This window comes from Haliotis cracherodii, unplaced genomic scaffold (assembly GCF_022045235.1).
Source record: "Haliotis cracherodii isolate W230 unplaced genomic scaffold, xgHalCrac1.p SCAF_18, whole genome shotgun sequence".
NCBI lineage: Eukaryota > Metazoa > Mollusca > Gastropoda > Lepetellida > Haliotidae > Haliotis > Haliotis cracherodii.
Genome location: NW_027266273.1, coordinates 10,394,447 through 10,407,400, shown reverse-complemented (window position 1 = coordinate 10,407,400; position 12,954 = coordinate 10,394,447). Strand labels below are relative to the sequence as shown.

Sequence of the window (12,954 nt, the reverse complement as noted above, 5' to 3'; positions counted from 1 at the left end):
GGTGATGACATTAAACATCAAGATGTTTGGAATTCGTTATCATAATAATACAGATGGAAATGTTTTTCAGTCACTTTGTAAAATAACTGAATATTTATACGTTTAATAAATATGTTACACATTTTGACAGTAAAAAAATATACACACTATAAAAAAAGCAATGCTCAGATGAAATATTTACTTTGTGTTGCAAGTCAAAATAGTGTAAACGAAAATCGCAAAATTACCAAGCAAGTGACTTATCAAAACTTCGTCACCAGTACCGGTGCTACCCACAAAGATACCTACATTTCCTTATTATCTCGAAAACTGTATTTCATTTTGTTGATCAATGTGACCATATGCCCTTATTACTACCAATAAAAGTGACTGATGCGCTTACGAATTGCGCAGCAGAGGTCGCGAACTAGTTTAGATTTCTGCTATACATCCGGGTACTCACTGGGATAAAACAATAACAAAGGCAACAACCAGTCCCGGGGAATTGCGTTAGATCAGTGCCCCTTTAAATAGTTCGACAAGAAAACAATAACATCTTTATACTGAGTAAGTACCCCCAATATCCAGCCTGAGGGACCGGCATGGCTCTGAATAAGTGAGTGAGTTTGGCTCAACACCGCTTTGAACAGTATTTATATTTTAGTTATTCCCTGGCTTGTCAGCTTTAAATGGGACGAAACACACCATCATAGGTTTCTGGCACGCCCAAGGGACGCAACTTTACGTACACAGCGAATTGCGACGCCTCAGAGGACTGAGCCACTAGGTCACTGTCAAGGTAATTGGCAGAAAAGGCACGAGAACGCGATATCGCGACATTGGTCAAGGGTCGCAATCTCACGTTCTCGCGTTTTTGAAAATAGTTGCATATGACTGAAAAGGCAATTGACACAAAAGCACAAGAACGCGAGATCGCGAGATACCAACATTGGTCAGGTGTCGCGATCTCGCATTCTCGCGTTTATTACGGTTTGAGTCGAAACATCCAGCGCTTGCCAATCAGAATTCGCATTAAAGGGGCACTGATCTAACGCCATTTCCCAGTTTGGTTGTTGCCTTTGTTATTGTTTTTTCCCCTGTGAGTACCCGGATGATACGCAACGCAACTGAGCGTGACCAGAGACTGGGCTACCGTCTGCAAGGACAGCTAAATAAACTTGGAGGCTGGAGGCAATATTTGTTTTACGCATTTTTGAATAAACACTGATTAGTTAAATGTGATCTATAAAGATTCGACAAAGGGCGCATGTTAATTAATTTCTTCAGCCTAAACAAACAGACAAAAAGAACGGCGGAGCTCATCGGAAGTCGTCATTTGGAAATACCCCAGATGGTTATAGTTTAATACTAAAAAAAAGGTATCCATGCAGTGAAAGCATTTTCGGATTTCGGATTGCGTCGATAATACGATTACTACTCCCTTGTTGTCATCCACGTTTTCTCGTATAACCCTACACTTGTGTATTTGTCGTCATTCACTTGATGCTCAGTTAATGAATTTATTACAGGTACAATTAGTGGTAGCACCACTTAGATTACCTGACAAAGGTTCTCATTTGGCATTTATTGTGTCTGGGGTAATTATTCAATCTATATCCAGGTTTGAAGTGAGGTGAAATGTGCGTTATGTAATATGCACGTGGCAGCCCAGCAAGAGATGAATGATCAGTTGATTTACTTTTTTAGGTAAATCAACGGATCGTTCCTAGTCATCAAAGGATTAACAGAAAATACGTTGATTGATTAATCACTGTTATCTTGCACAGTGGATATGTCAAAAGTGAGTGTTTACATGTCTAGGTTTACTAAAACAAAGGGAATACACTCATATCATGGCGTGAAGTGCCGATGTAAAAACAACATACTTTGTTCAAAGGGTTAACTGATAATACGTTGATTGGTTGCTCATTGTTATCAAACTCAGTGGATTTTTTAGGAACCGTGGGCGTTATGAAAATAGTTGTCACGTGGCCTTTCTCAGCCAACCCTTGGAAACAATCCAAGTGATCAGTTGAGAAACGAACACTGGTTATAATATCCCGAAACGATATATATCTTTTAGAATATTTGATAGTTACAGAGACACGTGACATCGAATAAGTTATTTTGTATAGCTGCAGATGAGTGGGACATTATTCCTTTGTGTGGATATTCACGGATACATTCTTCGAACAAGGAAGCTGCCTATTTATACACATAAATTTGGTAAGTTGTAATTATGGTATTTGCATTTTGTTTTCCTTCATTTGAACCGATTCGTTCTTGTTTCTCTACGTCTTGGTTGGGAAATTCTTCAATGCGCGATAGACATTGTTTTCACAGGTCATTCATTTCCTTTGTAAGCGTGTATAGATTACCGTCAATTTGTAAAATGTGATTCTCTCAGGCAATTTATAAAATGTGTAAATATTTCAGTCATTTTGACTAAAAGATCTGTCCAGATTGATTAAGACGATCAAAAGGGCCTACAAACATCACAACAGATTATTATGTAGGATTAGAAGCCAAACAACATAGAAATGTACTTTTCAACGTAACATTTTCAGTCTCTTGGTGATGACATTAAACATCAAAATGTTTGGAATTCGTTATCATAATAATACAGATGGAAATGTTTTTCAGTCACTTTGTAAAATAACTGAATATTTATACGTTTAATAAATATGTTACACATTTTGACAGTAAAAAAATATACACACTATAAAAAAAGCAATGCTCAGATGAAATATTTACTTTGTGTTGCAAGTCAAAATAGTGTAAACGAAAATCGCAAAATTACCAAGCAAGTGACTTATCAAAACTTCGTCACCAGTACCGGTGCTACCCACAAAGATACCTACATTTCCTTATTATCTCGAAAACTGTATTTCATTTTGTTGATCAATGTGACCATATGCCCTTATTACTACCAATAAAAGTGACTGATGCGCTTACGAATTGCGCAGCAGAGGTCGCGAACTAGTTTAGATTTCTGCTATACATCCGGGTACTCACTGGGATAAAACAATAACAAAGGCAACAACCAGTCCCGGGGAATTGCGTTAGATCAGTGCCCCTTTAAATAGTTCGACAAGAAAACAATAACATCTTTATACTGAGTAAGTACCCCCAATATCCAGCCTGAGGGACCGGCATGGCTCTGAATAAGTGAGTGAGTTTGGCTCAACACCGCTTTGAACAGTATTTATATTTTAGTTATTCCCTGGCTTGTCAGCTTTAAATGGGACGAAACACACCATCATAGGTTTCTGGCACGCCCAAGGGACGCAACTTTACGTACACAGCGAATTGCGACGCCTCAGAGGACTGAGCCACTAGGTCACTGTCAAGGTAATTGGCAGAAAAGGCACGAGAACGCGATATCGCGACATTGGTCAAGGGTCGCAATCTCACGTTCTCGCGTTTTTGAAAATAGTTGCATATGACTGAAAAGGCAATTGACACAAAAGCACAAGAACGCGAGATCGCGAGATACCAACATTGGTCAGGTGTCGCGATCTCGCATTCTCGCGTTTATTACGGTTTGAGTCGAAACATCCAGCGCTTGCCAATCAGAATTCGCATTAAAGGGGCACTGATCTAACGCCATTTCCCAGTTTGGTTGTTGCCTTTGTTATTGTTTTTTCCCCTGTGAGTACCCGGATGATACGCAACGCAACTGAGCGTGACCAGAGACTGGGCTACCGTCTGCAAGGACAGCTAAATAAACTTGGAGGCTGGAGGCAATATTTGTTTTACGCATTTTTGAATAAACACTGATTAGTTAAATGTGATCTATAAAGATTCGACAAAGGGCGCATGTTAATTAATTTCTTCAGCCTAAACAAACAGACAAAAAGAACGGCGGAGCTCATCGGAAGTCGTCATTTGGAAATACCCCAGATGGTTATAGTTTAATACTAAAAAAAAGGTATCCATGCAGTGAAAGCATTTTCGGATTTCGGATTGCGTCGATAATACGATTACTACTCCCTTGTTGTCATCCACGTTTTCTCGTATAACCCTACACTTGTGTATTTGTCGTCATTCACTTGATGCTCAGTTAATGAATTTATTACAGGTACAATTAGTGGTAGCACCACTTAGATTACCTGACAAAGGTTCTCATTTGGCATTTATTGTGTCTGGGGTAATTATTCAATCTATATCCAGGTTTGAAGTGAGGTGAAATGTGCGTTATGTAATATGCACGTGGCAGCCCAGCAAGAGATGAATGATCAGTTGATTTACTTTTTTAGGTAAATCAACGGATCGTTCCTAGTCATCAAAGGATTAACAGAAAATACGTTGATTGATTAATCACTGTTATCTTGCACAGTGGATATGTCAAAAGTGAGTGTTTACATGTCTAGGTTTACTAAAACAAAGGGAATACACTCATATCATGGCGTGAAGTGCCGATGTAAAAACAACATACTTTGTTCAAAGGGTTAACTGATAATACGTTGATTGGTTGCTCATTGTTATCAAACTCAGTGGATTTTTTAGGAACCGTGGGCGTTATGAAAATAGTTGTCACGTGGCCTTTCTCAGCCAACCCTTGGAAACAATCCAAGTGATCAGTTGAGAAACGAACACTGGTTATAATATCCCGAAACGATATATATCTTTTAGAATATTTGATAGTTACAGAGACACGTGACATCGAATAAGTTATTTTGTATAGCTGCAGATGAGTGGGACATTATTCCTTTGTGTGGATATTCACGGATACATTCTTCGAACAAGGAAGCTGCCTATTTATACACATAAATTTGGTAAGTTGTAATTATGGTATTTGCATTTTGTTTTCCTTCATTTGAACCGATTCGTTCTTGTTTCTCTACGTCTTGGTTGGGAAATTCTTCAATGCGCGATAGACATTGTTTTCACAGGTCATTCATTTCCTTTGTAAGCGTGTATAGATTACCGTCAATTTGTAAAATGTGATTCTCTCAGGCAATTTATAAAATGTGTAAATATTTCAGTCATTTTGACTAAAAGATCTGTCCAGATTGATTAAGACGATCAAAAGGGCCTACAAACATCACAACAGATTATTATGTAGGATTAGAAGCCAAACAACATAGAAATGTACTTTTCAACGTAACATTTTCAGTCTCTTGGTGATGACATTAAACATCAAAATGTTTGGAATTCGTTATCATAATAATACAGATGGAAATGTTTTTCAGTCACTTTGTAAAATAACTGAATATTTATACGTTTAATAAATATGTTACACATTTTGACAGTAAAAAAATATACACACTATAAAAAAAGCAATGCTCAGATGAAATATTTACTTTGTGTTGCAAGTCAAAATAGTGTAAACGAAAATCGCAAAATTACCAAGCAAGTGACTTATCAAAACTTCGTCACCAGTACCGGTGCTACCCACAAAGATACCTACATTTCCTTATTATCTCGAAAACTGTATTTCATTTTGTTGATCAATGTGACCATACGCTCTTATTACTACCGGTATCCATAAAAGTGACTAATGCGATTACGAATGGCGCAACAGAGGTCGCGAGCTAGTCTAGATTTCTGCTCTACATCCGGGTACTCACTGGGAAAAAACAATAACAAAGGCAACAACCAGTCCCGGGGAATTGCGTTAGATCAGTGCCCCTTTAAGACGGGTCCTCCTTTGATCAAAAGTTTGTTCCCCCTCTAATGAGTGTGTCACGCGTTGCACACGAGTGGCGGACGGGGTGCACACCCGTTTGCAACGCGTTGCACACGGGTATCACACGCGTGACCAACCCGATGCACACTGGTTGCGTAACGCGTTGCCCATGCGTGTAAGGGGAATGAACTTCTAGGCAGTAGTGTATGTGCGTGTAGATGTTGTACCTATATCCGAACACGAATGTATGACACCTTTCAATTATATAGATCAATTACGGTTCTAACCACGACACGCAACATGACTGTGGCCGTGTTTAGCATTTCACATTTATAATCACATCGTAAATGACAGATTTCTGATGAATGAACTCGCCCGCACACATGTCTATGGGGTTATGTTCTCCCGAACTGTAAACAGTGACACATTTTATAACAGGAAGGGTGTGTGGAATGCACTCGTCCTTGTAAGGGTAAAATACGCGTTTAAACTCACCATTTAAATGATGACATTACTTTTTTAGATGTATTGGTATCAGTGAGTGAGTGAATTTAGTTTTACGCCACACTCGGCATTATTCCAGCTCTAGGACGGAGGTCTGTCAATAAACGAGCTTGGACCAGACAATCCAGTGATCAACAGCATGAGCAGCGATTTGTGCAACTAGGAACCGATGGCACGTGTCATCCGAGTCGGCGAGACTGACCAACCGATCCCCGTCAGCCGCCGATAAGCGTGGGTTACTGAAGGTGGAATTCTATAACCCGGACCTTCACGGGTGTAGTATGACGAAGACTATATACTAATATGATCGCTTTTTTAACATACTCACACATGTGCTGTGAAGAAAAGAGTGTCTTCCAAGATTCCCTGCACGTGTAAGACAGTATAAACTCTACAGTAGTGTAGCCCGACAAACAGTTTTACTCTCGCCAGCAAACGGATTGGACGTGAACAACATGAAGAAAGCATCAGAGATTAGACTTGACCCTAGAGATATATTTAGGAAGACTACGTTTAGAAAATCACAACAGAGAAAGAAACCACAAGCAGCCAAGAAGTCGACGCTGAAGACAAAGAAGAGACAGGTAACACCTAAAATGAAAACGATGACAACCAAACAGGGATCGAAGACAACACCCCAACCCGTGAAAATACAACATGTGTCGGAGGTGAAAGCTGTGGTGGAACGGGCACTTGCTGCCTTGAAGCGTCAACAGAGTCAAGGGTATAAAAGAAAGCTTCATATTCTCTAATCGCACACCGTATTTGGATCACCATGGGGGTTGCCATCTGTCCGGACTGTGAAAAAATGTTTTCAAGGAGAGATGTCATGTTACGACTCAGGAGAAATAAACATAGCATACCGCCGCCGTTACAAGCCCACCCGCCGCCGCAAGTCCACTGGCCATTACAAGCCCACCCGCTAACGCCGCCGCCGCAAGCCCATCCGTTACCGCCGCCGCCGCAAATCCACCCACCATTACAAGCCCATCCGCTACCGCCGCCGCCGCAAATCCACCCGCCATTACAAGCCCATCCGCTACCGCCGCCGCCGCCGCCGCAAGTCCACCCACCGCCGCCGCTGCGTCAAGCCAACCCGCCGTTACAAGCACATCCGCCGCCACCGCCGCCGCCATCGCAAGTCCACTCGTGGCAGCCTCATTTACCATGTATTATCTGATCTTCGAGAACAATTCAAGTTCCTGATTCCCTCAAATAGTTTTTAACATTCTTGATCCAAACATTACCATAATTGCTATTTATGTGCTGAAAATATGCAAAGTATCCAGTGCAATAGTTTAATTGAAGTACACGGTTTAGAAAGCTTATGACAGTAATTGATTACACGTTTAGTATACAGAGGTGTTCTACCTAGTTCTCCATATGCCATGAAGTTAGGGGTATAGTTTCTAAGGCCACACGGATTTTCAAGGAGGCAGGACATAGCCTTAGATGCGCTTTCTGTCAAACTTTATATTGCCGTCTTAAAAGTTCTATTTCTGCTGAAGGAAAAGCCCAGATATGTATCGTTCACAATTTCTAGCTCAGAGTTTCCAAAGTGGAAGTATAATTTACTATTCCCTGATTAACAGCTCCCAAAGATATGTATTTTTGTTTTGTGCATGTTCGCATTTAATTTCCATATATCACAGTAAATTCGAAATTAGTTTGAAGTATCCTGAAATGTAGGTGTAGATTTATCAAACAGTACAGTATCATTAACAAGGGCTGTTACATTGTGCTTTGGTGAAATCATGCTGGCTATAAGTCAGCATGCGATGTATTTCATCCGTGGGTGACAGGACATGATATATTTTCTACTGGTACGGCATCCTTTACATTATTTTTTAACTGTAAGACTGCTAGCATATGCTTACTCTCAATTTTGTTGTCTACTGTTATTTTTGGTGTGAGCTTAAATACAACATAGGACATGAAATAATCGATGGCTCTACATCCTTGTTCAGAGATGTAGTTAAAAGAACCCCCACTGTCTCCGAAAACACGACCATTGAGTTAATGCAATCTAAATATAAAAAAAAATTTCAAAAGTAAATTTCCATATGCTACTATCAGTGGGGGATCTTAATATGTATTCACAGTACGCTTGGCTAACCCCAGAATATCCATAACAACACGGCATAAATACGTCATAAATAAGGCATCATTGACTTGTTAACACAAACGCATATGCCACAGCTGTCAAAACACTTGGCAAGTTTAAATGTATTGCTAGAGAAGAGTGTGATGCCACGTAGTTCAGGGCTAGCTATATATTTGTCTATATACACCACGTACTTTTCTTATAAACATGTAATATCATGTTACCTAATAACTGTTTAGAAAAAATCAATACCGCCTAGTTCACTACGCAGACCATCTGTGTTCCATGTGCATATTCATGACAGAAGAAAATTGATTATAGTGCATTATCTATTTGGGAATGATTGATTTATGACTTGGTCCGGTCATATTTCTATTTGGATGCATTGCTTGTCTGACTTTGTTTAGGAGTCGATGAAACCTGGAGTTTCAATAGAGCGGGAAAGTCTTTTCTTCCAGTAGTCTGTACTGTGACCGTTTTATTAAGTTCTCGTGAGTACGGTAATTTGGTTCAGTTGTGTTCTTGCATTGAAGCTGTCAGTCCCCTCTGTTTGCTCTCCAACGTTTGTCTCGCTGACGTTTAGTTTGGTAATTTTAGACACTGACGGAATCCAGCTGAAGGTAAGGTATCATCTTCAGTACTTCAAGTGTGTCCTCACTCAATACTAAATTGGCAATAATTGGGCGTGGGCCATCAGTTTCTCGTTTCCTGCCTACATAATACCCCCGTACAATATATATGCGAGTCCAAGCTCTATCTTTAATGTGTTTGATAAGGATACAGCAGCATCGCTGCATGAATCAGAATTCTCTTGATTATTTTCCGTAACGCCATAATATACAACATGATCACTGCGGCTGAACGACTCTAGTCTGTGCATGATTATATTTTTTCTAGATCGCGTTCAAGGCGTTCGGATTAAGTGATAGTTAAATAGAGGTTATCACACGAGTGTGTTTGGGGATGGTAAATATCCTGCATTAGGAATAAACATTGTATTTAGCGAGCCTTGGCGAGCTAAATACATAGTGTTTATTCCTAATATAGGATACTTACCATCCCCAAACACACAAGCGTGATAACCTCTTTATCAAATAATGTCATTCTATAATTCTGTGCTTCAAAATCGCTTTCCCTCTCGCATAAACATTACCTAAACATTGCGAGTTTTCCTGGAATGCGTGCATTAATATTTATGACGTCACAGGGTAAGTGGCGTGTCAGTCGGACAGTGACAGAAGCCAATATAGTTCCAACTGAAATCTCTTTCTTATACAGTGGCGAAGCAACATATACGCAAAACAACAATTGTTTTTAATTGCCTTTTGCGGCAATCCATCGGTCTGTCCGCTAGAGTAACTGCCCTTTGTCAAAGGGAAGCTACTCTAAACCTAGTCTACGAGACGTCACGGCCACAGTCAGACGTTGTTGACAGTCGGTCTGTCCTGTCATAACGTTAAGCAGTGTAGTCAGATGTACACACAGCGACAAAACAAGGTAACAATTCAAACATATTTCGTCCAAATCCAACTATTTTAATTTGTGGAGAAGGTTTCAAGCCGCAGAGGTCTACAAGCACAGATATGGCTACTGATCCCGCTTGGCTAGGCCTCGTGCCCTCGCAAAATTGTTTCTCCAAAGTTGCCAAAACTTATAACGCTACGTCACAGTTAGACACTGATTTTCAGTATATTAGACTGTTCTTCTAATAATGATAGCAGTTATCCCTGTGGTTTACACAGATTCTCGATGGTTAATTCTGACTCGATCGCCGAATGACAAGGGCGACGCCATGTTTGTTTATAAACAGTGAAAGTAGACCCTACTTGACCTTTGATATTTGCATCTCTATCCGCATATGACCCCAACGGATATCGTTTTTATCCGCTGGCTTTATCCTGCCGAGAAACCTAGCCATTATATGATAATAGATAATATCCTGCAGGTGCTGCACACTTTTCCATGTCACTCTTCACCTTTTAACTACTGTTTCTAAATGTTTACACTTGTTTGTCGCATCAGTCAACTGGGCTTTTGTTGAGTCTATTTCAGTCTGCATTGAAGTTCTTAAGTCCTTTAGCTCATTCAAGATCGCCGATGAACCAGCATTAAGGTCTCCGTTGAGATTGGACTTGGATTAGATTCCACGTCGTTTGATAACAATAGTCTATCCCGGATTAAGTAGCTGCCACTGTCTCCTATATGAAAGGATTGTGCACGCTGCAGTGGTCAAAGGAACGTGTCTTGTCACACTGATCAGCCAAATGTAAAGGTTACCTCATTTATTTAGTCAGACAAACTAATTGACAGAAACAGTTTATTCTCTCCAAACAACCGGGGGTGGTATGAAAGAGTGCAAAAGAATAAGCATATACACATTAAGTATTAGTATGTGACAAGATGACAGCATGTCATGCATGGATATATTATATCTTGCACTGTTTTGGGTTTTCTTACTGCTTTAGATATTTCATCGATAAATCCCGATAGGTTCTTTGGAGCTTAAGCTTTTTGACTGAACAATAACCTATTAAATGTATACAAATTAGACCATTATTCTCGCAAGCAATTGGTAAGTATTCAAATCTATGTTTTAGCAGAGCCTGGCATCTCAACAGATAATGAAACTCGAGTGCAACTGAAGGAGAGTTGCACAGTTCACATACTCAATCCTCTTCTTTACATATCCCAACGGCCAGTTTCAATCTGTAAATTATATTTACATGTTCTGACTTTCTAGATTGGGATAAACATATTTTTTTGTAATTCAAATGTATCTTACAAATTTTGTCTGCTCTGTCAGATACTAATAAATGTAACCTTTAGTGCTCACTGCCATGTTGTATCTCCATTCTTGTACGAAAGTGATCCTGTAGTACCTCGCCTACATTAGCAGCCAGCTATGTGGTATTAAGGTAATATAGGGGTTGCAGAATATATGTTTGTTAACAGTTAGTAAGGTCTTAATCCCTACCTGCCAGGTATTACTTATGAATGTTTGTATATTTAATAAAGCTGAACATTGAGTTAAAGACTGTCGGAAGATTGTATGGGCTGAAAAGAAGACTGAGATATTTTGTTTTATATTGAAAGGGGTAGACTGATAGGGGGTACTTCAGTTGGATGTTTGTGATAGCTAGTTGGGTAAATTGTTTGAAAATTGTTGTGCCCAAAAGTGGGTGTTGCGCGTGGAAATCCCCGAGGAAATGTGTATTTTGTTCTATGTAGTTGGTAAGAATGTTAAGGTCACCCTTAAAGGGTTTGGTTTTGGTATGATAAATATATATTATAGTTAGTTTTGTTTTATGTATAGTGTTATTTAGTTCCAGGACTTCTAGATTAGTGGTAGGAATATCAATAATATCATAATTTAGAGCGATGTGACTAATATGCAAAGGCTCCTATGGGGAGGCCCTGGGTTTTAAAGGGGGCTGTCTTTCCGAATGAAATTGAAGCCTGGTAATTTCAGGGCACTTTTAAAGGGTAGGCGGGTTTGTTGCAGTGCTGTGATAAGTGGCTGGAGTTTGTTTAGGGCTATGCGTGCCTTTAGCTAATGCCCGCATGCTTCGAGAGAATTGCATTGGTCATGGGGCTAAGTTGTAATTTGCGTTTAAATGATGGGTTTGGGGTTTACTTTCGGCTGTGAATGGCTGTGAGGCGGCTGTTACACTATGGACTTGTGAGCAAGACTTCGGTAGTTTTTTAGCAGTGGGTTACCTAATGAGAAGGTAAGCTGCTGTCAACTCTATGAGTTTGTTTGTGTTATTGTTGAATACCTTTGATGTGCACACACGGTATTTCATCCAATGTGTAGTAATAAGTGTCACAAAATATAACTACTGCATAGTTCATTATCAGGCGTTAATGTTTAAAATGTTTCGTTACCATAGAAACCAGCTTCCTCGAGCAAATTCGAGAAAAGCTAATTGCATTCATTGGAGCAGGGTGCCAATCAGATCACCCAGGACAATATCAATATAATGACGTTCAAGTAAAGGAATGTTTTTGCATGTACTGATGTGCTGTCTTTTCTCCCTCGACCAACTGGTGTAATTATAAACTACAATAACTAATTGCTTCTTTTCATATTTTATTCCTCAATATGACCGCCTCCGTGGTCTAATGGTAGAGCGTCCGCCCGGAGAGCGGAAGCTCCGGGGTTCGATCCCAAGCCGCGTCATACCAAAAGACGTTAAAAGATGGTACTTGTTGTTACCCTGTCTGGCGCTAGGCATTAAGGGGCTAAAACAAGGACTGGTCGGCTCGGAGTCAGTATACTGTGTCTGAGTAGGGTATTCATGTTAAACTGCAGCATGGTATCTCAGTGTGCTAGCACTATACCTCGGCATCAGTCCGGACTAGTACAAGCAGCCACACACACACATACACGTGCATGCACGTCGCTATATAAGTGCAATAATCTTGGACGCGACGTTAAACCCCATTACACCTAACCTATTCCTCAATATAACGCAATACTCAACGATCTTCTCTACACCTGTATATTTTCTGGCTAAATTTGGGAATTTGGTATGAATGTCACAGGAGAGATACCTAGCTAGCGATAACATTCACATCAGGTATTCGACCAGACGTGCTATGCATGCTCTATGTGCACAAGCCCTATGGTACGTTAACCTACATTGTTATGAAGCCACTGTCTAGATCAAGTTCCAATATTCCAGGACATAAACGGACTACTTGTTTAATGTTTCGGAGTTTGCTGTGTAGTGTT

At 40.0% G+C, this 12,954-nt stretch overlaps 1 protein-coding gene across 3 annotated transcripts in view; it reads left to right on the top strand.

Moving 5' to 3' along the window:
- The window catches only part of LOC139465250 (uncharacterized), a 68,010-nt gene that overhangs the window by 39,230 nt on the left and 15,826 nt on the right, over positions 1-12,954 (top strand). The window contains exon 1 of one of the 3 annotated variants that reach the window (XM_071246928.1): positions 8,628-8,710. The exons of 1 other annotated variant lie outside the window; for it this stretch is intronic. The gene's annotated coding sequence lies outside the window, so the exon portion shown is untranslated. Of the gene's footprint in view, positions 1-8,627; positions 8,711-8,748; positions 8,840-12,954 lie in introns of those variants that run through there. One more of the 3 variants, XM_071246927.1, reaches the window with a different exon arrangement.